Raw genomic sequence first — 24964 nt, forward strand, 5'->3', positions numbered from 1 at the left:
ATTTTCGGTATTCTGGAAGGGTCAGAGTCTGATGCAGGATCATGCGTAGCCTTCCTCGAAGCTTGAATACCAATGATAATGGGGATAAACTTCCAACAGGGCCTGGAACTGGACAGAGCCCATAGAATCCCGTCGTTCAACCCTCTAAATAGAAAAGGCTCTCGCCCCATGATCTGCAAACCGCTCCGCTACCAACACACAGAAGCCATCTTAAACTACGCCAGGAAAAATCATCATGTCACCTGGGAAGGCCAACGTATTACCTTTACACAGGATTACTCCAAAGACACAGTTGACACAAGGAAAGGATTCCTACAACTTCGGGACATTCTGAGGAAGTGGAACATTCAATTCTTTTTTTGCAGGACCCTTGAAATTCAGAATAGTAGAGAATGGAAAACCAAGCATCTTTACAAACCCCCAAGACCTCGCACGTCACCTGGAAGACAACCCTGTCCAGGAGACGGACCTTTCTGGCGGCTCCTCAAACAAGCAAAAAACTTGATATCCTTTACTTTGTATTCTTTGTCACACAACACTTACACCATTACTTTGCTTTTGCATAAATGTCATCCAAAGAAGCCCTGCATGATGTACTTCTATACAGTTAGACATATTCAGAGGTGTAAGGGTGGTAAGTCCTGTTAATTTTCAAACCCCATGTTAAACCGCGACTCTTGCATCTAGAGGTTAGTTTTTGCTCCTGAATTAGCGGTGCCAACACACTGTTATCATTGTCACTTATCACTGGACTTCCAATTTCCAATGTTCAATGTTCGTAAGAAGTGCTACGGCACTTTCTGTTACTCAATTTATATGTACTTAAGGTTTATATGCTTGGGGTTTAAGGTGTAAGCATTGAGGACTAAGAATACTTAATGATGGTCCTGGTTAGACCTGACCAGGCCAGAATAGCCAAAACTAGTCCTCGTGGATCTCTGGGACCAAACACTCTGGGCCTGTGATTGGGGTCGATCAGCAGCCCTAGTTTTGTTGTTTTTGCCTGAAGTGCTCACCCCCATGTCTGCTAAAGGTGGGTTTATGAGAGAGAGTTTAGTGTTCTCTCTCCAGCCGCCTGCAGGTGCTGCTGGAGAGGGTCTAGAATAGGTTTGGTTTGCAGGTATGATGAGGGACGGCTGACCTTTCCCATGGAGCGGCGCTGTTAGCAGATAAATGTACACACTCTTGCTGGCAGTACTAACAGTGCCACACAGGGCTTGGCATCACCATCACCGTTCCTTTGTAAATCGTACATGTTTCTATTACTTTCATGTTTTACATCTCAAACCTTGATTTCCAAACCTGTGCTGAATATACTCAGCCAGCAGCCCATCTGGACATGGGAGGAGAAGGCCTGATCCAGTCACTTATTGCAATTGTAAGGATGATTAAGTGGAGATAAACAGGTTCGACATTGAAATCCATCGGCTTTGAGTCTCTGTGCCCTCTCCTTTAAGATTTGACTAACCAACAGTGTTACATCAGGCCCCTCACACCTCTCCGATGAGGAACACCCTAGACCAGTGGTCTGAAAACCTTTTAAAGCCACGCCCCCAACCCCACAGCGATCGTCGGGCGCCCCTCAGAATGGTTCACAATTATTCTATTCAATTGACAATGTTTAAATATCTCTAGATTCGTTTAAACATTGCAGTTAAGTACTGTTTTAAGAATGCAATCAAATAAATGATTGGCAAACATACTATTCTGGTCAGGCAGGCTTTAACATAGCGTTATGGCCCGCTGATGAGGGCATGCGTCTCGGGCCTGTAACGGGTTCAGGGCCTTTAACGACCGGTATATCCAGAGGCAGAAGGGCTATAAGGCAATAAGAAGATTCCACCCACTAAGGGTAGCTTGTTCTAAATTAAAAAGAGAAAAAACATGAAGACAAACATTGGAATGTCGGAGCTCCGGACTTATGCCAGCAATTACAAGCCATTTAAGGGCTTTAATACAGTGAAAATGTATCTCAATACATAACTGTTGGCAAATTGCCGCTTTGTTATCATTGTATCCTCTTCTCCGGAGTCAGCAACTAGGTGTTTCAGAAATGTTTGACCTTTTTATTCTGTACACTGCAGTAAAAGCTAGGGACAGCTGTCTTGTTCAACAACCAAACTACCTTTTAAATTAGTTTGAGCATCCCCAGTGCCCTAGCTTGAGTTCCCGGTGAATACCCACCATGTCATACAGGACAGGTAGCCAAGTCGATAGGGAGTCATCTTTCTTTACTTGAATATCATTGGTTCACAAAGCCTTCCATACCAAAAGTGCCACGGTGGACGGAACTCTGGCGCTGTAGATGTGCTATGCTCGTTCAAGTATTTAACGGTAACTAAAGGTTTAATTTCCAAGTTCTGAAAGTGACCTCATCCTAGTCTACCGCCATTGACCTAGTGTGCTAGGCTGTATCTCAAACCAGCTTTATAGGCTTATCGGCTAGGACCTGTTTTAAAGAGAACCAGGGCAGAAAAAGGTTTACGAAATCAAAAGAATCAAATACAATCAATTTCACATCACAATTTTCTGCGTCAAATGTTTTGGTTCTCTAAAACTTCCAAATGTCTCGGCCTCACTAGTATTTATATTCAATTATATGAATATTTAGATATGGTGTCCTGGCTTTAGAAGTACTGGAGTGAATATGTACACAAAATGAGGACATTTTAACAAAATTCCATACACAGATGTGAGCTGGATAAACTGGGTGATGACAGCGATCCTTGTGCCAATCATCCACACTCGAGATCATTAGGTCAAAAGACAATCATCAGTACTGACTACTTACTTATCCATATCTTGACTCAGTCCACGAGGGCTTTCAGTTCCATTATAGTCAATTATACATTTAAAGTTAAGCTTCCGTAGGACTATGGGATTATTATTCCCCAGAGGAACCCACAGAATTCTCTTTTACAAGTTACATACGACAACAGCTCAAGCAGGTGCTGCTCAGTAACACCAGCGGAGGGCTCCATAGATTGCTTTTGCTCGAACTTTAGCACTGTATGTTCTTACAGGGGCTTTAAGGAACAGCCTTCCTTCCATACTAAGAAAAAGCTTAAAACACTTGGTTAGTCCTGGACACAGGAAGACCGACATGCTGGATATGATTGTGGAATAAAGATTTCAACAAAAAGGCCAACCCTTAAATAACCTTAGCTTTATAACTGTTCACCCTTCCAAGGTGCTCACAGCTTTCTGAGAAACTCGTTGTACTTTGGCTCCTTTATTCCACGTCCATCACAGATACGGTGGTCTAGATATAACACAATCTAACACCCAGTATATAAAGTTGCACTAAATAAGAACCTTAAAAAAAATCTCTTTGGAATATGACAAATCTATGTCTACATCCCTCTTGTAGCAGAATACATACAAGTACAGAACATTTTATGGCATTTCTATGGATTATTAACAAGGGGACTGCCAAGCCACAGGCACATTTTTAGCTTTCCATAGAAATGATACATTGGTTGGACAAAAATGACTGAATTAAAAGAAGTGCATCCCAGGTCTTCATATCACAAGTAGCACTTCCCTCTCCATCAACACAGGAGAGCTAGTCCCATCTCAAAGAAACCTTGTCACTCATGTGAACGCAGAAAGCAGAGCCATTCTGAGAACCGTCACACAGTCGAGACAGGACCCACTTCTAATGCCACCTCTAACAGACTCCCTGCTGACAGCAGTCACACTGTCGAGACAGGACCACCTTCTAATGCCACCTCTGACTGACTCCCTGCTGACAGCAGTCACACTGTCGAGACAGGACCCCCTTCTAATGCCACCTCTAACAGACTCCCTGCTGACAGCAGTCACACTGTCGAGACAGGACCCCCTTCTAATGCCACCCCTGCCATACCACCTGCTGACAGCAGTCACACTGTCGAGACAGGACCCCCTTCTAATGCCACCTCTAACAGACTCCCTGCTGACAGCAGTCACACTATCGAGACGTGAACCCCTTCTAATGCCACCTCTGTCAGACTCCCTGCTGAAAGCAGTCACGCTGTCGGGACAGGACCCCCATCTAATGCCACCTCTAACAGAATCCCTGCTGACAGCAGTCACACTGTCGAGACAGGACCACCTTCTAATGCCACCTCTGGCGGACTCCCTGCTGACAGTAGTCACACTGTCGAGACAGGACCCCCTTCTAATGCCACCTCTGCCAGACTCCCTGCTGACAGCAGTCACACTGTTGAGACAAGACCCCCTTCTAATGCCACCTCTAACAGACTCCCTGCTGACAGCAGTCACACTGTTGAGATAGAACCCCTCCCTCTAATGCCACCTCTGTCAGACTCCCTGCTGACAGCAGTCACGCTGTCGGGACAGGACCCCCCTCTAATGCCACCTGTGCCAGACTCCCTGCTGACAGCAGTCACACTGTCGAGACAGGACCCCCTTCTAATGCCACCTGTGCCAGACTGCCTGCTGACAGCAGTCACACTATCGAGACGTGAACCCCTTCTAATGCCACCTCTGTCAGACTCCCTGCTGACAGCAGTCACGCTGTCGGGACAGGACCCCCCTCTAATGCCACCTGTGCCAGACTCCCTGCTGACAGCAGTCACACTGTCGAGACAGGACCCCCTTCTAATGCCACCTGTGCCAGACTCCCTGCTGACAGCAGTCACACTATCGAGACAGGACCACCTTCTAATGCCACCACTGCCATACTCCCTGCTGACAGAAGTCACACCTTCGAGACAGGACCCCCTTCTAATGCCACCTCGAACAGACTGCCTGCTGACAGCAGTCACACTGTCGACACAGGACCACCTTCTAATGCCACCACTGCCATACTCCCTGCTGACAGAAGTCACACCTTCAAGACAGGACCCCCTTCTAATGCCACCTCTGCCAAACTCCCTGCTGAGAGAAGTCACACCTTCGAGACAGGACCCCCTTCTAATGCCACCTCTAACAGACTGCCTGCTGACAGCAGTCACACTGTCGAGACAGGACCCCCTTCTAACGCCACCTCTGCCAGACTACCTGCTGACAGCAGTCACGCTGTTGGGACAGGACCCCCTTCTAATGCTACCTGTGCCAGACTACCTGCTGACAGTAGTCACACTGTCGAGACAGGACCCCCTTCTAATGCCACCTCTGCCAGACACCTGCTGACAGCAGTCACACTGTTGAGACAGGACCCCCTTCTAATGCCACCTCTGCCAGACACCTGCTGAAAGCAGTCACACAATTGAGACAGGACCCCCTTCTAATGCCACCTCTGCCAGACTACCTGCTGACAGCAGTCACGCTGTTGGGACAGGACCCCCTTCTAATGCTACCTGTGCCAGACTACCTGCTGACAGCAGTCACACTGTCGAGACAGGACCCCCTTCTAACGCCACTTCTGCCAGACTCCCTGCTGACAGCAGTCATGCTGTTGGGACAGGACCCCCTTCTAATGCCACCTCTGCCAGACACCTGCTGACAGCAGTCACACTTACAAGACAGGACCCCCCTCTAATGCAACCTCTGCCAGACTCCCTGCTGACAGCAGTCACACTGTCGAGACAAGACCCCCCTCTAATGACACCTCTGCCAGACTCCCTGCTGACAGCAGTCACATCTTCGAGACAGGGCCCCCTTCTAACGCCACCTCTGCCAGACTACCTGCTGACAGCAGTCACGCTGTTGGGACAGGACCCCCTTCTAATGCTACCTGTGCCAGACTACCTGCTGACAGCAGTCACTCTGTCGAGACAGGACCCCCTTCTAACGCCACCTCTGCCAGACTCCATGCTGACAGCAGTCACACTGTCGAGACAGGACCCCCCTCTAATGCCACCTGTGCCAGACTCCCTGCTGACAGCAGTAACACTGTCGAGACAGGACCCCCTTCAAATGACACCTGTGCCATACTCCCTGCTGACAGCAGTCACACTGTCGAGACAGGACCCCCTTCTAATGCCACCTCTGGCAGACTCCCTGCTGACAGCAGTCACGCTGTCAGGACAGGACCCTCCTCTAATGCCACCTGTGCCAGACTCCCTGCTGACAGCAGTCACACTGTCGAGATAGGACCCCCTTCTAGTGCCACCTGTGCCAGACTCCCTGCTGACAGCAGTCACACTATCGAGACGTGAACCCCTTCTAATGCCACCTCTGCCAGACTCCTTGCTGACAGAAGTCACACCTTCGAGACAGGACCCCCTTCTAATGCTACCTCTAACAGACTGCCTGCTGACAGCAGTCACACTGTCGAGACAGGACCACCTTCTAATGCCGCCACTGCCATACTCCCTGTTGACAGAAGTCACACCTTCGAGACAGGACCCCCTCCTAATGCCACCTCTAACAGACTGTCTGCTGACAGCAGTCACACTGTCGAGACAGGACCACCTTCTAATGCCACCACTGCCATACTCCCTGCTAACAGAAGTCACACCTTCAAGACAGGACCCCCTTCTAATGCCACCTCTGCCAAACTTCCTGCTGACAGAAGTCACACCTTCGAGACAGGACCCCCTTATAATGCCACCTCTAACAGACTGCCTGCTGACAGCAGTCACACTGTCGAGACAGGACCCCTTCTAACGCCACCTCTGCCAGACTACCTGCTGACAGCAGTCACGCTGTCGACACAGGACCCCCTTCTAACGCCACCTCTGCCAGACTACCTGCTGACAGCAGTCACGCTGTTGGGACAGGACCCCCTTCTAATGCTACCTGTGCCAGACTACCTGCTGACAGTAGTCACACTGTCGAGACAGGACCCCCTTCTAATGCCACCTCTCCCAGACACCTGCTGACAGCAGTCACACTGTTGAGACAGGACCCCCTTCTAATGCCACCTCTGCCAGACACCTGCTGAAAGCAGTCACACAATTGAGACAGGACCCCCTTCTAATGCCACCTCTGCCAGACTACCTGCTGACAGCAGTCACGCTGTTGGGACAGGACCCCCTTCTAATGCTACCTGTGCCAGACTACCTGCTGACAGCAGTCACACTGTCGAGACAGGACCCCCTTCTAACGCCACCTCTGCCAGACTCCCTGCTGACAGCAGTCATGCTGTTGGGACAGGACCCCCTTCTAATGCCACCTCTGCCATACACCTGCTGACAGCAGTCACACTTACAAGACAGGACCCCCCTCTAATGCCACCTCTGCCAGACTCCCTGCTGACAGCAGTCACATCTTTCGAGACAGGACCCCCTTCTAACGCCACCTCTGCCAGACTACCTGCTGACAGCAGTCACACTGTCGAGACAGGACCCCCTTTTAACGCCACCTCTGCCAGACTCCATGCTGACAGCAGTCACACTGTCGAGACAGGACCCCCCTCTAATGCCACCTGTGCCAGACTCCCTGCTGACAGCAGTCACACTGTCGAGACAGGACCCCCTTCAAATGACACCTGTGCCATACTCCCTGCTGACAGCAGTCATACTGTCGAGAGAGGACTCCTTCTAATGCCACCTCTGCCAGACTCCATGCTGACAGCAGTCACACTGTCGAGACAGGACCCCCTTCTATTGCCACCTCTGCTAGACCACCTGCTGACAGCAGTCACACTGTCGAGACAGGACCTCCTTCTAATGCCACCTCTGCCATACTCCCTGATGACAGCAGTCACACTGTCGAGAGAGGACCCCCTTCTAATGCCACCTCTGCCAGACCACCTGCTGACAGCAGTCACACTGTCGAGACAGGACCCCCTTCTATTGCCACCTCTGCTAGACTCCCTGCTGACAGCAGTGACACTGACAAGACAGGACCCCCTTCTAACGCCACCTCTGCCAGACTCCCTGCTGACAGCAGTCACACTTTCGAGAGAGGACCCCCCTCTAATGCCACCTCTGCCAGACTCCCTGCTGGCAGCACACATTATCTTGAGTTTAGGGACGCAATATCATTTCTTTACACTCAGCAGTAAAATGCCAAAATCCGAATCATTTTTTTATTCTATTACATATCGTAAAAACATGCCTTTCTTTTTAATATGTAAAACTTAGTCATTATTGTGTACATTTTATAGCATCGTGATTGGTTCTGCCTTTATATTATTTTTGTGCAATCAATCTTTTTTTTCATTTCTTTTGTGGAACAATCATGTCACAATCCAGCTCCATTAGCCATCAAAAAATCGTCGTCCAAGAATGTAAAATGGTGATTTTGCTTAACTATCACACAGTCAGTGTCAACTATCAGTGACTTTTGTAAATGATTCCTCACTCTCCTGAAGAGAAGCCGCGTGCTCACCCTGTCTATCACACAGCATGCAGGTTGGAGACTTTCATTAATAATCTGTATCTGGTGAACAGACACTGTGTGCTCGGCCTGGCTTTAACACAGCTGCAGCTCTGCGACCTTCATTATTGATCCTGCACTCTTCTGAAGTGTGCCCGGCCTGGCAATCACACAGCTGCAGCTCTGCGACCTTCATTATTGATCCTGCACTCTTCTGGAGTGAAGTAATAAGCCTGGCTACCACACAGCTGTAGCTCTGTCACCGTTATTAATGATCCTGCACTCTTCTGGGGTAAAGTAACAGGCCTGCCTATCAAACAGCGGCAGATCTGTGACCTTCATTATTGATCCTGTACTCTTCTGAAGTGTGCTCGGCCTGGCTATCACACAGCTGCAGCTCTGCGACCTTCATTATTGATCCTGCACTCTTCTGAAGTGTGCCCGGCCTGGCAATCACAAAGCTGCAGCTCTGAGACCTTCATTATTGATCCTGCACTCTTCTGAAGTGTGCTTGGCCTGGCGATCACAAAGCTGCAGCTCTGCCACCTTCATTATTGATCCTGCACTCTTCTGAAGTGAAGTGCTCGGCCTGGCTATCAAACAGCTGCAGCTCTGTGACCTTCATTATTGATCCTGCACTCTTCTGAAGTGTGCCCGGCCTGGCAATCACACAGCTGCAGCTCTGAGACCTTCATTATTGATCCTGCACTCTTCTGAAGTGAAGCCTTGTGCTCGGCCTGGCTATCACACAGCTGCAGCTCTGCGACCTTCATTATTGCTCCTGCACTCTTCTAAAGTGTGCTCGGCCTGGCTATCACACAGCTGCAGCTCTGCGACCTTCATTATTGATCCTGCACTCTTCTGAAGTGTGCCCGGCCTGGCTGTCACACAGCTGGAGCTCTGTGGCCTTCATTATTGATCCTGCTCTCTTCTGAAGTGTCCTCGGCCTGGCAATCACACAGCTGCAGCTCTGCGACCTTCATTATTGATCCTGCACTCTTCTGAAGTGGGCTCGGCCTGGCTATCACACAGCTGCAGCTCTGTGACCTTCATTATTGATCCTGCACTCTTCTGAAGCGTGCTCGGACTGGCTATCACACAGCTTTAGCTCTGCAACCGTCATTATTGATCCTGCACTCTTCTGAAGAGAGGCTAATGTCTTTGTAGCTTTGAAAGTTGACAACAGATCTTCACACATTTACTGCAATGACATGGCTTTTCCCGTGTGTGTTTGCTGATCAGTACTTAATATTGAATATTCATAAAATAAAACATTCACTGCACTCGAATGATTCCTGTGTGTGTTTTCAGATGCCTTTTTTGACCTGATATATATATATATATATATGTATATGTATATATATATATGTGCACTGCAGCGTGAGCAAGGGCACTCGTGCTCGAAACGCGTCGCTGAAAAATGGCTTGTGAATGAAATAAAGAAAATATTATTATTATTATTATTATTATTATTTAAAATCTTATATAGCGCGCAGCTACCCTTGGGCATCCCGGCGCTTTCGAGACAACATCCGATGGTGATGGGGACAGAGTTGACGCATTATACAGGAAACAAAAAGGTTTTAAGACCTTTGCGGAACCGCAGTGTGCAGGGCTCAGCACGTAGTTTTAGAGGAAGCGAGTTCCAAAGCTTTGCCGTATTAAATGAGAATCTTCTCCCGCCCGTGCGGGCCTTTTTAACTCTAGGAACTAGCAAGAGATGTTTCCTCTCTGATCGCAGCGTTCTGCTTGCTTTGTATGGAGTAACTAGGTTTTTTAGAATAAGGGGGCCTTTACCTGCGAGGATTTTATGGGCAGTACAAAGTGCCTTAAAAGTCACTCTCTCCCGCACAGGGAGCCAATGCAGCGCCTTCAATGCCGGTTTCGCTGATTGCGTCCTCGGAATGTCCATAAGCAGCCTTGCCGCTGCATTTTGGACCTGTTGAAGGGTCTTGAAGGTCGATTCAGGGGCGCCCAAAAAAATGGCGTTACTATAATCGAGTCTAGATGTTATAAGACCCTGAATCAGCAACTTCCTCGATGTTAACGGAAGGAGAGGGAAGATTTTCCGGGCCGACCTAAGCAGGGCATAACACACTCCTGCTGTTTTCTTAGCTTGAGTGCGAAATGACAAGTCTGGTTCTAGCCAGACTCCAAGGCTCTTGATCGCTTCTTTGGGGGCCGGGGGATCACCCATGCATCCCGGCCAGCTGAGCGAAGGGAGAAGGGTAGTTTTACTCCCCAGCAGCAGTATTTCCGTCTTTGAGCCGTTTAACTTGAGGGAGGATTCTGTGTGATTCTGGTGGTCCGTTTTTCCTTCCTGTGGTTGGCGTGGAGGCTTTGACCGCATTCGCAGATCCGAAGTGAGGGAATTCTGTGTTTATATATATATATATATATATATATATATCGACACCAAACCAAACTTTCCATCAAAATAAGGCGCTGACTCCGTGAATCAAAATCCAAACGATTTTTAATGGCTCATTTGCTGCATAGACGCGTTTCGGCGGCTTGCCCCGCCTTGCTCACTACATCTGCATTGTCATTATGTTACACTTTAAATATACATGAATGTTACATGGTTGCTGAGGCGTTTGATGTGTTACACGTTTTCATTGGCCCAGGGTTGGTATGGTTACATGTTTAACCCTCATGTGTGGACATAGAAAAGTTTCATGACTTGCATGTGAAACATCATGTCAGTCATTCACCTATGTTTATGCAACTTGGTAACGCTCAATTGAACCACATTACTAAAAGGTCCCTTATATTCATTGTTACATGTGTTAACTTCACACTTGTATAATTCATGAATTTGAGAACACTTTAAATTACATTTCATAAAATAAATAAATGAAATAAAGTAAATTAAATAAACGTGCGTCCACACTTATTACAAATCTTATGCACACGTGCACTGTCTGCCATAAGTTTGCCATTAGTTTTAGTGGTAACTGATGGTTGCGCTAGCGATTAGTGATGGTGATGCTGGAATTATCCCTCCGTGACCACCCGTGGATGGACATGCTTGTAGGACCAATATGAGGAGTACAGACCCAGGTAGGTTATGCTGCTCCCTAGTGCATGTGCCATACTTAAGGTATTATACGTTTGATGATATATATGTACAGCAGTAATTACTCTGTCAATTACAAATATTCATTTCCCAACTATAGCGTCAGCTAAGTCAAGTGCTATATGTTATTCATGTTAAACATATACATGCCGGCGCAGCTCATTAATGCAGTACTTAACAAGTTGGCTTTCTCTCTTCTCCAAGTGGAGTAATGGCTTGTGACTTGTTTTAGTGTGATTAGTGGGGTAATAAAAGGTTCACAAATTAAAGGTGATAACTAGGGCTACTTGTGATTAGTTACGTGGAAGGTGACTTTGTTGCTGTGCTTGTGGTTTAAAAACAGTTCTAAGTAGTAGTAGAACAGCAGATGTTAAAGAATGGGTTTAGAGGGATGGGAAGAGTACATACTGATTCATAAGTGTACGTTCAGGGCTTCATCCGCGTTCAATCCGAACGGGATTTTGGAGTTCAGAAGGATTATATATCTGGACTCCAGTCGGCGTAGGGCTAGAATACGGTTGCCTCCTCTCGCATTTTTAGGTACACTATCAATGACATAGTAAGTGAGATTCTGGGCATTACCTTCATGTAGCTGGTTGATGTGCCTTGCTACCGGGTAAGTAGGGTCTTTGTTCACTATTGCCCTCAAGTGCTGCAATATTCTGACATGTGCTGGGTGGATGGTGGAACCTACATATCTCTTGCCACAGACACATGTCAGCACATACACCGCAAATTCGGTTTTGCACGAGTGTTGTGCTCTTATGGTGTATGGTTTGTGTCTGAATGGTATACTGACTGTAGTGGTATTTATCCCGTGGTTGCAGGCTTTGCATTTACTGCATTTTTTGAAGCCTTTTTGGTTCTGTAACCAATTTTTCTGTTTTATGATTGCTGGGGCATTGCATACCAGTTCACTGCGCATGGATTTAGCTTTTCTATAGGTTACCAGGGGACTTTTACCCACCAACTGGCCAATGGTAGGATCGTTGTGTACTAGTGGCCAATGTCTCCTGAGAATTTTGCGGAGATTTGCGTGATACCTGTTGTATCCTGTTATTAGCCTTGGTGGCTGTTGTTCATTTATTACAGGACTATTCTTGTCTTTGGGAGGGAATATGAGTTCCTGTCTGGTTTTGTTTTCACACTTGGCCTCTGCCCCCCTACAGGTATTCTCCGTATATCCCCTGTTTTTTAACCTATGGAAAAGGTTCTTTTTGGCTTTAGACAGTTCTTCTTGTGTGCTACAATTTCTAGTCATCCTAAGGCATTCAGCATATGGGATAGACTGCTTCAGAGGTGTCGGGTGAAAACTTTGCGCGTGTAAGATTGTGTTTCCTGCTGTTGGTTTCCTAAATGTGCGTGTCTGTATACCATTATTCATCACAAACAACTCAACATCAAGGAATTGTATAGTATCACAATTAATATTACATGTGAATTTCAAGTTCAATGCATTTTCATTCAATTCCTTGGCGAATTTTTCGGCACTTTCAGGACTGCCCTGCCACAGAATAAAAATGTCATCGATAAAACGTTTGTACATTACAATGTTGTTGGTTATAGTTTCTGCGTGAGTGACTTGCAAGACTTTCTCCTCCCACCAGCCCATATGCAGATTCGCATAGCTGGGGGAGAAGCAAGTACCCATGGCCGAACCCTGCATTTGTTTGTAATGAAGTTTGTCAAATATGAAGGTGTTGTTGGTCAAACACCATTCAGTCATTTCAAGGATCATGCGGGTATGTTCAAAAAGGTTTATTGGTCTTTTTCCGAGGAAATGTTTCAGGGCATTGAGTCCGTCTTTGTGTCGAATGCTAGTGTACAAAGATTGTACGTCTAGGGTCATGAATAAGTAGTTATCTTTCCATTCCACATCATAGATTTTAGCTAGGAAATCACCTGAGTCTTTCAAATAGGCAGGTAAAGCCCTCACCTCCGGTTGTAGGAAATGGTCTATGAAAATACTTGTCTTTTCAAATAGGCTCCCTATTGCAGATATAATGGGTCTGCCTGGTGGTACACTGCTGTTTTTATGGATTTTGGGGATTAGGTATAATTGAGGAGTTATTGGGTAGTCGTTCTTCAGGTACTCAAACTCCTGTTTGCTTAACAAACCCATGCCTTTCCACCTATATAGTTCGTTGTGATATTTCTCTTGTAATCCTATGATGTGTGTCGGACTTATTCTAGTATAGCATTCACGGTCTTGAAGTTGAGAGAGTGCTTCCTGATTATACATTTCCAACGGCCACAGGACTATGTTGCCTCCCTTGTATATATATATATATCCATTGTCACATTCCTTGCACTTGAATGGTTTTTACATTGTGTATTCGCTGATATTTTCTTAATGTTGATGATTCACTAAAACTACTTTTACATTCATGGCAATGATATGGTTTCTCCCTAGTGTGTGTTCTCTGATGCTGTTTTAGTTGTGATAATCGACTAAACCTCTTCAAACATTCACTGCACTTGAATGTTTTTTCCCATGTGTGTTCGCGGATGTTCCCTTAATGTTGATGAATCACTAAAACTTCTTCCACATTCACTGCACTGGAATGGTTTTCCCCCTGTGTGTGTTCTCTGATGACGTTTTAGGTTTGATAAATATATAAACCTCTTCCCACATTCATTGCACTTGAATGGGTTTTCCCCAGTGTGTGTTCTCTGATGCTGTTTTAGGTCTGACAATCAAATAAACCTCTTCTCACATTCACTGCACTGGTATGGTTTTTCCCCGGTGTGTGTTTTCTGATGCTGTTTTAGGTGTGATGATTGACAAAAGCTCTTCACACTTTCACTGCACTGAAATGGTGTTTCCCCAGTGTGTGTTCGCTGATGAATCCTTAATGTTGAAGATTCACTAAAATATCTTCCACATTCACTGCACTGGAATGGTTTTTCTCCAGTGTGTGTTCGCAGATGTTTCCTTAATGCTGATGAATCACTAAAACTTCTTCCACATTCACTGCACTGGAATGGTTTTTCCCCTGTGTGTGTTCGCAGATGTTTCCTTAATGCTGATGAATCACTAAAACTTCTTCCACATTCACTGCACTGGAATGGTTTTTCTCCGGTGTGTGTTCTCTGATGATGTTTTAGGTGTGATAAATATATAAAGCTCTTCCCACATCCATTGCACTTGAATGGTTTTTCTCCAGTGTGTGTTCTCTGATGCTGTTTTAGGTCTGATAATTGAATAAACCTCTTCTCACATTCACTGCAGTGGAATGGTTTTTCTCTTGTGTGTGTTCGTTGATGTCTTTGTAGGCCTGATAACTGAATAAAGCTCTTTACACATTCAGTGCATTTGAATAGTTTTTCCCCTGTGTGTGTTCGCTGATGTGTCTGGAGTCCTGATACCTGGCTAAAGCTCTTCTCACATTCACTGTAGTGGAATGGTTTTTCCCCTGTGTGTGTTTGTTGATGTCTTTGTAGGCCTGATAACTGAATAAAGCTCTTTACACATTCAGTGCATTTGAATAGTTTTTTCCCTGTGTGTGCTTGCTGATGGGGTTTTAATATTGATGACAAACTAAAGCTCTCACTGCATGTGTCTGAGACTCTCTTGGTTAGCGTCTCTGGCTCTGGTATATACTTGTTTACATCCATTGAGGGCCAACATGACTGATAAAGCACTTGTGTTATTCTTGCATTCCCTGTATAAGTCGTATTTTGCACGTTTGTTTTCCGATTAACAAATAAAGTGCAATGGTCACCAACTACTTTCCAATCTCATAACGTGTGTAAGGCTTCTTCGTGGGCGATTGTGTCTTTAGACTGGATAATGGTTCTGCATGCTTGCGGGTAAAGATTAATTGTCCTTCTGGTCGGGGCACACTGGAACCCAGAACCAGCAGAACCCCTATTTCTCTTAACCTTCACTTTTCTGACTCCACCCCGTTGCGCTTTTCAATGGTTGCTGTGGATTGGTCTGAAACAGTTTGCAATACACCTTTAGTAAGCATGGGCGGAAAATCCGTTTCGCTCGCGGATTTTGCGGATTTTCGGTAAATTCGCAATCCGCGAGATTCGCGAATCTCCCGCAAAATCCGCAAATCCGCGAGCAGCGGATTTTGCTCGCACTGCTCGCACTGTTCGCGTGAGTTCGCGGCTTCCCAGTACAACTTCGCGCCCCGCGAATAAGTGCAAAATTGCAGAAATACGATCTTAGCAAAACTGAAACTACTTACCAGGTTCAAAAGTTCAGGCTCATCATTAGTAGCCATTTCCTGTAGTGCTTCCTGAGGGGCCCCTCCAGAGTTCAGTTGCCAGTTGCAACTATTATGTGACCCTGCTCTGAACCTCAGAATAGTTACACATATGCCACAAAGGTCCTGAATTACAGCTAAGGGAGACAAGCAGGAGCCAGGCTGGAAGTTCAAATCCATTAATCAGCCCCTAATTCATTATTGTCAGTTGGGGCAGGGCAGGTGTTGTAACTAATTTTGCAACAATGAAAGCACTTAGCAAGTGCAAAAGATCACTAATCAGGAAGCACTAAGGAAGCAGGTGCCAGCTAAAAACATATTCTGTGACACATTAATCAGCCCCAAATTAATTCAGGTCACTTGAGGCAGGGAAGGTGTGCTTGCTTTGCCACAATAATGTACACTGACTGGACAACCAGAGGGTGCTGTGATGAAACAGAGGGTGGCATGGGTGGGCCAGAGGGTGGCATGAGTAGTCAGAGAGTGGCAGTGGTGACAGAGAGTGGCAGTGATGAAGAAGAGTGTCCCAAACAGGCTGGACACGTAGAAACAACAAGTTCGCGAAACTTGCGACCCGACAGGTAAGTTCGCAATTTGCGAAAGTGTATAAAACCCTCGCGAACTGGCAGAAACCCGCGCAAACACAAAAAAAAAAAAATTCGCGAGAATTCGCGGATTTTGCGGATTGCGAGTTCGCAAATCCGCAAAATTCGCGAACGCGAGATTCGTAAAATTCGCCCATGCTTAACCTTTAGCACAGAATGGTGGCGTGGTATAATTTTAGGAAGCAGAGCACTGCTGTAACCACCTCATACCGACCTTATGATCAAAGCTGTTATTGGACATGTTTACACAAGAGGAGGTTTATCAGTGTTGTCTTAATTTTCTAGAGGTTATTTCTTCGTTTTGAGGCATGGAGGGGCACAGCTGAGACTCGTGGAATCACTGAATTTCTCGTGTCCCTTGTCCCTTCTTTCAGGATGTGCCAGTTTATGTTCGAGTTTGGCTGGCTCTGACGGCACTTATGTTTTCCTGAATACTGGAACTCAATATTTCGGACTTCGTCTTTGCAGATTTACAGTGTTATCTTCCTCATTTTGAAACATTTCGTACAATCAAAGATTGTTTTCTGTCGGATGTATAAAGATTTAAAATAACTTAAAGGGAAACATAACAGAATGTGCATACACAATTTTTAATTGATTGTATAAATATCTCTTGATTACCATTTTTGAAACTTATGAAGGCATATTTAACCATACACATAAATTTACATAAAAGTTGCTTTGAATATGTCACATCTTACTTATTTGAGCAAAGGTATTCATGGGTAAATTAGTAAAAAAAAAAGGGTGCTCGCATAGCACTCATACACTAGTTACAGCTTTAGGTAGAAGCATATGGTCAAGGTTTTAAAAAACAAGAACAGCTCTTTGAGTAAGAGATGGGAGATGGATCAGGAAGACCCGAGACAGAAGGGTGGACATCAGCGTGTTGTGCCATAAATCAAATATTATTGCTCGCAGAGATGCCTGGCTTCATCCACTGCACCCACAATATGCAGTAGAGCAGCAGTTTAATGATTGTTTTTACTTCTCAGTATTACCCGAATGGACTGGGAGATTGAGCTGGGCTGCTCTGTTGTTTAGTTTGCCCACCTCTAACTTTAGAGCTTGAGATAGCACACTAGCCTGGTGGCACACTAGTTGAGAGCTGTGCTGCATAAGCATAGCAAGAGCACAGATGGTGCTCCAAAGCCAAAGCCTGTTAGCACCCTTTCATCTCTGGGTCTTGCTCAGCACCCGAAATAATCTTAAAAACATCTCTTAAGTCAAACTGCTCTGTCCATATATCCTACATCTCTGCTGCCCTCCATACAAGGAAGGGCCTATTCTTAAATGTATTCACCTGCACCTCTCATGCATAGATCTGCTTTCAACATTCCTTTTCCAGCACAAAACCTGCAAACAACATTTTCTAACCATGTAATTCCCATGACTTTTCATGGATCCTTCCTCCTACTCATGCAATTCAACATCACCTGTACAAACCACTGTGGCCACATTTAATGGAACAATACTGAGGTGCGCTCATTCTTTCCACAAGAGGGAGAATGCACCCCAACAGTGCACACTGCACATAACACAAAGATAAAGTGCCTTCTGCGACTCTCACACATGCCTGGCAATGACACAGTCCCTACACAGCTTTCACAAAGGGCCACAAGCTTAGCACTGCTTTTCAAATACACACAAAATGCCATAGGCACAGTGTGAAATGCACCGCCAAATGATCCAAAGCGTGCTGCATGCCATCAATTTTCCTTACTATCTCAACTGCATTATGCAGCAGTAAAGTTTGCTGTCACCAAAGTGTTCTTCTTTTGAAAAAGATGCTATGCATGTGGTATTTGTACAGCACAAACCTCACCAAAAAGAAGCTGAGCTCCCTATCGGTCCAAGGCAGGCACAGAGTCAACGAGTGATAGGTGAGGTAGCTGGATAGTGGATTGTTACTGCATTTTGATCGAAGAGCCTGAAACTAGCAGCGTGTGTGATAATTCCTCAGAAGCTTTCCCTCTATGACATGTGGAGCGGGTCCAGGCCAAGATCAGACAGAAATAAAACATTTATAGCTCAGTAATATTCTGAGATATAGAAGCGGAAAGTAGGATGCTGGCTTCCAATAACACAGCACTGAGCACTCCACCTCAGCCAATCTTTAACGATTGTTTGAAGAACAGAGCAACAGGAAGGTGTTTTAAATGCCGACCATCGACCTTTCACCAGCTGCACACGGAGGACAGCATTGGCTAGATGAACGCTGTGCTCCCGCAACCGCTCAAGTCATGCATACAGGCGCTACAACATGTTAGCCAAGTGTCCTGGAACCCCCGATTCCAATTCACTCAATTTAACTACACACATTACAGTTAACTCTCACCCCACTGTATCAAGAGCGCGTTTCCTGATTCGACACCAGAGTGTCCGTGCAGTAAACAGGCTGACGCTGGCTTCTAACATATGGTGTGGGAGTGCCCACCACTACAGGTGTCATGGCTTGAGGTTACAGCCACCACAGCTGAACTCACAGATCATACACTGTCAACTACCCCTGAATCCTGCCTGCTAGGACTTCACCCTAAAGCAAAGGGGGGCAAACACTTACACAGGTTCATAGACCTTGCATACGTACTTTTCAAGTGACGAATAGCAATGTCTTGGAAAGCGGCCTCTGTGCCGGACACTAAGAGGTGGCTGCATACTCTCCTGCACTGTGCACGTGCAGAGGATAACAAACTACACATGCTACTCCCTAGAGGAGTGGGGAGAGTGGATGAGGGTGTGGGAAAGTAGGATCTGCTTTCATGGTTACCCCCACTTTTTGCTGGTGTCATACTGTTTTTCTGACTAGTCTGATTGTGATCCTGCTAATCAGGACCCCAGTCACTGGGCTTCCTCTCTATATTGGCTATGGTGAGTACCTTGGTACATTCCTAATTGGCTGCTGGTGTACCCTACTAAGTCCCTAGTATCTGGTACTAGATGCCTAGGGCCTAGGTACTCCAGGGGACCCCATGTGCTGCACTATCAAAGTCAAAAGTCAAAATGATTTATATAGCGCGCTACATACCCAGAGGGTCTCAAGGCGCTTGAAGAAGGGTGGAGAGAAAGGGAGGCGAATTACTTGTCGAAAATCCAGGTTTTGAGTTGCTTTCTGAATGCTAGGTGGTTTTGAGTGAGGCGGAGGTGAATGGGAAGTGAGTTCCAGGTTTTAGCCGCCAGATAGGAGAAGGATCTTCCTCCCATGGTGGTTTTGTTGATGCGAGGAACAGCGGCCAGGGCTTGGTTGGACGAGCGTAGCTGGCGGGAGGGGGTGTAGAAGGAAAGTCGCGCGTTGAGGCAATCTGGTCCAAGTTCGTAAAGTGCTTTGTGTGCGTGGGTGAGGAGGCGGAATGTTATCCTCTTATTGATAGGGAGCCAGTGGAGGTTTTTCAGGTGACCGGAAATGTGGTCTTTACGCGGGATGTCTAGTATGAGTCTGGCTGATGCGTTCTGGATGCGTTGGAGGTTTTTTTGGAGCTTTGCGGTGGTACCGGCATAAAGGGTGTTTCCGTAGTCCAGTCGGCTTGTAACTAGTGCGTGGGTGACCGTTTTTCTAGTTTCGGTGGGGATCCATGGGGGACCCTCCAAACTCTGACCACATGCATGCCATTGCAGCCTGTGTGAGTTGGTGCATGTACAATTGTACCCAAGTATGATGTATATCCTCCTGTTCATGTGATCTCTATTTCCCTGTCGATGGTGGGACCAGGAGCCACGCTGGCAGATTGCATGGATTAGACATTATGGTGATCTACCCTTACGTGTTCCCGGCAGCCTCCTCCTTACATCCTACTTCCTTATAATGTATTGTTTTATTGATGCACTGTCTGCTATTAGGATTGGCCTGTTTTATAGTCCTCACCATCCTCCTTGCCCTGTGATCACCCATTACCTTAGCCCCCTCGCTGCCAGGCCTTTTGTCCCCCTGTGCCACTCCCTTTTTTGGGTATCTGGGGGGGTTTGCGCTTAGGCACCCGTATCTTTTTGTCCACTTAAATTAGCATCCTTTTCTTCCAACATCCTGAGGATTCTAAAGGCACCCAGGGTTTGTGAATTCTCCTGGAGGGGAGAGAGAAATTAGGCAAAATACAGTCAAAAAAAACTTTAATGGGAAAATAGTGCTGGAGAAGACAGTGCCAGTTTTTTCCCTGCAAATGGTATCAACAAAGGGTCTGTGGTGTTAAAATCACCATCTTCCCAGCATTCAGGAACAGGCAGACATTTGTCAGAAAACCAACATTTTCTACACAGTTTTGGCATCTTACAAGGAAATAGCCTATTTTCATATTTTTTGTGCTTTCAACCTCCTTCCAGTTAGGGGTAGAAATGGGTGTAAAACCAATAATGGATCCCGGAAAGCTATAGATTTATGAAAAAAATACATAATTCTGAATTTAGCAAGGGGTCAATTGTGTAGATCCTTCAAGGTTTTCCTATAAAAGTAACAGTTGAAATAAAAAAATATTGAAATTGAGTTCAAAACAACAGCCATTTGTGCCTACATTTTCACCTGTAACTTCTTCTAACTATCTTAGATTTTTTAAAGCAATATACCGTTATGTTTGCAGGACCCTTCTGGTTGCGGGGATACATCGGGCTTGTAGGTCCACCAAGAACCCCAGATACCCAGAGCCAATAACTGAGCTGCACCTTGCAATGGTTATTCATTGTGTCCCGGGTATACTGCAATTCATTTGGTAAAATATAAAGAGTGAATAATAGGTATCAAGGAAACCCACGTATTTCTCATATTGGGAACAAGATTTGGAGTTTAGGAGCAGCGGTTATTTGCACATCTCGGAATTTGTGCGTAGCAATACCAGAATGTGAATTAGGAGGCATTTTTCAAATTGTCTTCTTTTTTACACACTGTCTTACATTTGGAAGGCAGAAAGGTGTAGAAAAACAACTGGTAATAACACTTGTTCTACTATTCTGGGTTCCCCTAAGTCTACCGATAAAAACGGCACCTCACTTGTGCCCGTGACAGATAATGGGTTAAAATGCAACATGGGCATTTTTTGAAAACTAGACACCCAGGGCAATCCAGGATGGGGGCACTTGTGTGGCTCTCACCAGGTTCTGTTAACCAGAATCCCTTGCAAACCTCAAACTTTATAAAACAAAAAAGATTTTCCTCACATTTCTGGGATGGAAAGTTTTGGAATCTGTGGGGAGCCACAAAATTCCAACCACCCAGCATTCCACCAAGTCTCTCGATAAAATTGGTACCCACTTCTGTGGGTAGGTTTAGTGCCCGCAACAGGAAACGGTCCAAAAACAAAATCAACGTGGTCACATATTTTTTTTCAAAGAAAATTGACCTTTTTTTTTTTACAGAGTTTTATATAGCGCAAACTTTACCGAATTGGGTATCAGAGCGCCTTACATCGTGCCTGTTGCATTACATGAGGACACATTCAGTTTTGTTAGGCATAGGGAGATTAAGAGATTTGCCCAGAATCACAGGATGTTTAGCGTCATTGCCAAGACTCGAACCCAGTTCCCCAGATTCGAGGGCGACAGCCCTACCCGTTAGGCCAACTCCTCTCCCCTTTTTTCGCAATGTGCCTACCTGTGCATTTTGGACCCTATTTTAGCCGGCACGTAGGGAAACATCGCAACAGGAAATTGCCCAAAACATACTGTGGAGACTTCAAATTATCGATCACATAAAGGCAAGGTTTTGTGAGGGAGTCACGTATGCTTTTGGTCACAGGCTTGGTGGTCATCTAGGGAAACCTACCAAACCCAAACATTTCTAAAAACAAGCATTGGTATAGCCAATAGGTCTCGTCTTTGGGACCTTATATGTGTTTAGAAATCGTAAGCACATTATCCTGTTAACAATCCAGTCATTCCCCTAATTTAAAGTAAGACATTTTCAACATAGTCACTGGGCAAGTGATACATTATCTATGTATGAAAGCATTGTGTTTCCTTACTTACTCTCAATTACTACCTCAGGGACGGCTCTAGGCTCATGGCGGCCCTAGGCAAGGAGCGTGGGTAGGGGGCCCCGGAAGAGGGGGTCCGGGTGGGGTGGAGCCCCCCAGAGCTCAGGAAGGTGTTTTAATAAAGGTGTTAAATGACCAGTACCTGCGGCTGCTCCTACCCTTCCGAATTCATCTAGGAACGATAAAATTTAGGAGGAGGAGGAGGGTATATTGTGACACATGACGTGAGGGACTGGCACAGACGGCAGCAGTGCCAGGGCCATGACAGGGGCCCCAGACCCCCAGCCCCCCCACAGAGAAAGAATCGGTGGCCTCTTTGCCCCAAAAAGTCCCTTCCAGGGGCCGCCACGAGTATCATTCTGATCATGGATATCATCATTATTTTGATCTTGTTTATGGACGTCAGCGCCTGTTTTATCTAGTGCATCAGCAGTACTCTGGCTGGAGGATTTTCCATCTTTTGTTTTCCCTTGGGTGATAAAGTTCAGGATTGCTCCTTCCTGTGACGCTACGAAAGCCTGCTGAGCCGCCTTTCTCTTTCGTTTCGAATAACCAGATTTGTGTACTCGAATTCTCTTAATTTTGCTTGCAATGTTATATACGCCTGTACCAGTGGGCCAGCAGTGGGTAGGGAAAAAAAGAAGCCAATCAGGAACCTGGAGGAACGCAGGCACGGAGGCCATTGAACAGGGGGGTCAGGGTGTTTGGAAGTGGAACAGAGCTGGAGGCCGCCAAATCCCTGCCAGGCCCGCCACGCAAATATGTATCCATCCTCAGAGGATTATAATATTAAGGATATATATTGGCGTGGCGGCCCCTGGGGTTTGGCGGTCCTGTGCAGGTGCACAGCTTGCACATGCCTAAGGCCGCCTCTGACTACCTGTACAAAGCCAACAATAAAGCAAAAAAGGGGCTAATATAAAAAGTACGAATATACGTTTTGACTAAAGTAAACAAGCAAAAAGGAATGCAATTTTGCTCCATGGTAGTTTTTAAGCTTCGAATGCTGTTGTTTGCATTTTTTTAAAGACAGCAAATAATGTGATGTTTAACATTATTTTGTAATCTATGTTGCAAGGTAAAAATTAAAGTTTGAGCTGCCAGGTATCCACAAATAGCCCTTTAAAAAATACCACAGCTATTTATTTTCCATCCCGTTGCACTACAGGCTAGGGCTGGTGGTACTGTGTTATGGTGGAACTAGCTCTGGAGCAATGTGTAACTTGTTTGTAAACCCCGAGTGGAAATATAATGCATCAGTGCAAAAATGTAGAAATATTTTCTGTCATGGACGTTTGGAGCCTGCCTGGCTTGTGTGAATCGGAGGGGCTAAAATGAGATGTCAAGCAAAATCAACCCAGCTTGTCCACTCTTAATAAGGCTCATACAAAAGCATGGTAATGTACAGCAATATGTCATGAAGATTTCATTTTATGAGCACTCTGAAAAGAGAGGGGGGGAGATGGAAAGAACAAAGGAATGACCGAAGAAAGGCATAAGGTAAGAAAGGAGCAGATGATGGGCGGAAGGCAAAAAGGAAGGAAGGACGGATGAGAGGGAAATAAGGAAGGTGAGAATGAGGGGAAGGAATGAGAGAGGAAGTAAAGGGTGTATTAAGTTATGAAGAAAGGAATAAGCGGTGAAGGAGGCAGAGAAAAAGAGAATTGGTTTAAGGAAGGAAGGAAAGTAAGGAAGACAGGAAAAAAAGCCTGGAAGAAATATAGAAAGGAAAAATAACAAGGAAAAAAGCCTGGATGGAAAGGAGAAAGGAAGAAAGAAAGAAAGAAAGAAAGAAAGAAAGAAAGAAAGGAAACAGTGGGGAGAGAAAAGACTGGAAGAAATGAATGGTGGAAGCTAGTAAGGAAAGAAGGGAAAACGGAAGGACACCGTTTAGAGTATTATGACATGAAGGTACAAAAGAAAGAAAACCTTTAGATAGACCATCTAAGCATAAATAATGCCAATGGATGTTTGCTTTCGTTTCCAGCTGTGGGTTGCAAGTTGCATCTATTTTTCACATTTCATCCGCGGTCTTAGTGCCTTTCAGCGTGTCTTTTAGAAAAGGAGGCCAATCAATCAATCAATCAGTGACACTTATAGAGTGCGCTACATACCCGTAGGGTCTCAAGGCGCTGGGGGGGGGGGGGGGGGGGGGGTGCCGCTACTGCTCGAACAGCCAGGTCTTCAGCTTCTTCCTGAAGGAGAGGTGGTCTTGGGTCAGGCGCAGGTCGGGAGGGAGGGAGTTCCAGGTCTTGGCGGCCAGGTAGGAGAAGGACCTTCCTCCTGTAGTCGCTCTTCGGATGCGGGGGATGGCGGCGAGGGCGTGGTTGGCTGATCGGAGGTGGCGTTTGGGAGCGTAGAAGTTGATCCGGCTGTTGAGGTAGCTCGGGCCTTGGTCGTGTAGGGCTTTGTGTGCGTGGGTGAGGAGGCGGAAGGTGAATCTTTTGTTGACGGGGAGCCAGTGAAGGTCTCTCAGATGTCCGGTGATGTGGCTGGTTCGTGGGATGTCGAGGATGAGTCTGGTTGAGGCGTTCTGGATCCGCTGGAGTCTCTTCTGGAGCTTGGCGGTGATACCGGCGTAGAGGGCGTTGCCGTAGTCCAGTCGGCTGGTGACGAGGGCCTGGGTGAAGGTCTTCCTGGTCTCGGTGGGGATCCACCGGAAGATCTTCCGTAGCATGCGTAGGATGTTGAAGCACGCCGAGGAGACGTTGTTGACTTGCCTGGTCATGGAGAGGGAGGAGTCCAGGATGAAGCCCAGGTTGCGTGCATGGTCTGTCGGTTTGGGTGCGGTGCCCAGGGCGGGAGGCCACCAGGAGTCGTCCCAGGCGGAGGGGGAAGAGCCCAGGATGAGGACCTCCGTCTTGTCAGAGTTCAGTTTCAGGCGGCTGGTCG

The 24964-nt window shown here is 46.2% G+C and overlaps 1 protein-coding gene and 1 pseudogene across 1 annotated transcript in view; both read right to left on the reverse strand.

Moving 5' to 3' along the window:
* LOC147737899 (uncharacterized) overlaps nt 1–24964 on the reverse strand; it is a 610977-nt gene that overhangs the window by 450244 nt on the left and 135769 nt on the right. The gene's annotated exons all lie outside the window — the stretch shown is intronic.
* Nucleotides 13763–24964, reverse strand: part of LOC147737905 (uncharacterized) — a 56540-nt pseudogene continuing 45338 nt past the window's right edge.

This window comes from Lissotriton vulgaris, chromosome 1_1 (genome assembly GCF_964263255.1).
Source record: "Lissotriton vulgaris chromosome 1_1, aLisVul1.2, whole genome shotgun sequence".
Lineage (NCBI taxonomy): Eukaryota > Metazoa > Chordata > Amphibia > Caudata > Salamandridae > Lissotriton > Lissotriton vulgaris.